The sequence below is a fragment of the Rattus norvegicus genome, chromosome 2, assembly GCF_036323735.1.
Source record: "Rattus norvegicus strain BN/NHsdMcwi chromosome 2, GRCr8, whole genome shotgun sequence".
Taxonomy (NCBI): domain Eukaryota; kingdom Metazoa; phylum Chordata; class Mammalia; order Rodentia; family Muridae; genus Rattus; species Rattus norvegicus.
The window spans coordinates 7,755,282-7,758,612 of NC_086020.1; positions in this window are offsets into that span (position 1 = coordinate 7,755,282).

The following is a 3,331-nucleotide window of genomic DNA, read 5'->3' on the forward strand; positions in this document are numbered from 1 at the left end:
ACTATACCTGTACTTGACCAAACTGGAAAATCAAAAAGAAATGAGTAATTTTCTTGAGATATGCAACCTAAAAGTTATATTGAGATCAGATAAGCAATATAAACATATCAGACCATCCCAGGCCCAGGCAGTGTTTACCCCCTGCTGAGCCTTGCTGAAATGTGAAAGCCTTTGTTGTTTAGAAAGATACTTCCTGGCCTTTGCTGTTTGGCCATGGATGGTAACACCTGGGGGGTAACATCTTTGATGTCCGATTTTGGTTTCAGTTTCTGTTTTCCTGCTGAGAATGTAAACCCATTTTTCCATTGTGCTTTTTGAGATTTTCCACCCAGTGAATTTGGGGTATATATACTGTGAACCTCAGTAAAGCTTTGGCATTCTAGGAACACTAATGACCTGAGTATATCTTTTTCTTAAATCCTGCAGGCCTACTCCCAGTTCTCAGTAAGGTGATGGCGGGGGCACTGTCAAGTGGAGGCCCCACTGAGATCAGAAAAGAGAGGAGTCCCTACCATCTTTCCAGAAGGGCTGGCAAAGTGGAAGGAATGTATTGGGTGAATGGCATCACAAAGTTGGGCCCCAGTACCAGGATACAGTGAAGGACACCATGGGAATTGAAAGTTCCTGGGAAGGAAAGTAAAAAAGATTTAGGCCAGAGGTAAATAAACCTTGTAAAAATGGACAAGGTAATGGTAAAGTTTGTGTGTGTGTGTGTGTGTGTGTGTGTGTGTGTGTGTGTGTGTGTTTTCTTTTAGAGTTATCCTAAAATCTAGAGAAGTAAAGTCAATTCTCATAGATGCTTTTAGTCTTTGGACCCTGACTAGAGACAGTTTACACCCTAGACATGACAGAGAATGGGTTTGAGAAAAGTAGTCCTCTCTGATTCTCTGGGGAAGCTTTGGCGAAAGATAAGAAAAATGAACATAAGCTTTTTTGGAGCTCTCCTAGGGATAGAAGAAGGTGGGAGATGTCCTGACTCTTTGCTGGGTCCTATTGAAGAAATGCTTATTTCTAGTTCTGGATTCTTTTAGGTAGGATATCTGGGTCCCTTTGGTGGAATACCATCTAGTTCTCTCCCTCTATGTCTATTGTCTGTCCTTTCTGCACCAAGCTGTCCATGTCTGTCAGTTTATGTTTGCAATTTTTGTTTCTCGTTGCTTGAATATTTTGTGTTTCATGTTCAGAAGAAAAAAAATGGTTAAAACTTTAAATGCTGGTTGTTCACACCTTGATTTAATTTTAACTCGTTTCAAAAATAAATAAATAAATAAATAAATAAATAAATAAATAAATAGCAGTTTCAATTGGCCTTTGGAGCCCTGTACCTCTAGCTAGGAGTCTTGGTCAGCTGGAGAAGAGCCCCCCACCACAACCCCAGGGGCTGAGTGTCTGCACAAGCTGATCTTAAAGGGGCCAGCAACTTCTCAGCTTCTGTGGTAAGGAAGCCTATGGTTGTTTCTCTTAGAAAAATTTCTGACTGTGATTATTGGATTTAGCAGGTGACAAGGTGCTTCTCTTAAAATTACAGCTAGAAAAAGTAGGAATTGTGTTTTCTCTAATTATTAAAGATATGTGTATCCACTTCATTTTTTTTGCTTCTGATTAGTTTTAAATGTATAAATATGCTGTACATGTCTTGGTTGTAGATTATTGGCTTTTAAGTTATGGCATATGGTTAAAAATTTGTAACATTAGTAACAGAAAGTTGGCTTTAAAACTGGTAATTTGGAGGGAGTCATTCTAGACAACATGTGACATGAGCCAACCCAGGCAAACAGGTCTCTAAAGATACCTCTAACTTGGGAAATATTCGTGTAGTTCTTATTCTAGAAACCAGACTTATAAAAGATAAGATTTAAGGAAGTTATCTCTTTGAGGTATTGGAGGCTGTACCATTGTGCATTCATGTGCAGGAATTGGCAGTCAAACTTTGTAGCATGAGGGATGGACTTGGTGTTTTGGAGAAAATAGATTTTAGAAACTAGATTGTTTGTTGGGGGTTGTGGTTTGCTTTCTAGAGTTGTGGTTGTGCTCTGTTGTTACAAGGGAAACTTAAAGATTGTAATTAAATTGCCAATGTTACATTGGCTACAGTTTGCAGTTTGATCATAGACAGGCTCAAGATTCTAACTCACACATATTTAATTAAGAAAAAAATCAAACAGGTAGAGGTTGTTGCAGGATTTATGAAGGGTTGATGAGGCTATGGAACTTGTAAGAAGGCTACAGCCTCTTTTCTCACTCCAACTGCCATTTCAAGAAATACATATAAATTATTATGGATGTGGAGGATTATTTTTATGCTGTTTCTTTACATCCTTGTGATTGTGAAAGATTTTCATTAGTGAGCTTGCTTATAATTTTGGAGATCCCATGAAGTGGTATCATTAGAAAGTTTTACAAAGGAATGTCTAATAGCCCTACATTATGTAAAAATTTTGTCACTGCTTCAATACAAGATGTTAGCCGCTTTGAATCATCCAGTGTATATTATTCATTATATGGATGGTATTTTATTAGTTGAAGTAGGTTTTACTACAAGCCTTTGCTCTTACAATGAGCTTTAAATTTTTGTAGTAGTTTTTGCTCCAGAAAAGATTCAAAGACAATGTCCTTTTCAATATTTGAGATATCAGTTACATCCTAATCAAATTGTGGCACAGAAAATTGAAATGTTTACTTTAAATTACTTTTAAAAGCTTCTAAGATATGTTAATTGGGTAAGACCTAACCTTATGTTTACCACAGGAGGCTTAAGCCTTTGTTTGATATCCTCAAGGGAGATGCAAATCCTAATTACCCTAGACAATTAACTGATAAGGCACTGAATAGCTTTACAGAAAGTAAAGAAAGCTATGTGTCAACAACAGATACATTAATTATATAGACTATGACCAATAGTTGGTTGTTCATACCCACCTCAGTCCTTTGGCAAAAGGGACCATTAATGTAGTTTTATTTTGCTTCATCTCCAAGTAAAGTTTAAACATTCTATTATGAAGCTGTATTGTGTTAATACAGAACTGTAGACAAAATCATAAAAATATTTTAGACTGGTTTAGGAAAATTAAAATATTTATTTGTAACTGTTGCCACTTTTTCTGGCTTTCTGGTTACAACTGCTTTATCAGAAAAAGCAAGTAAAAATGTAATTAGTCATTATATACTTTACAAGGAATGGGAACAGCTACAGTTCCTCAAAAAAGCAACAAGATTCTTAAATGGAGAGATGAGGAAGAATATGAGGGATGATCTCAGCCTTGTGTTTTAGAACAAATATCTATCAAGTTGTGGGGAGGAGATGTAATCGATGATATGGGGGCTGTGCTGA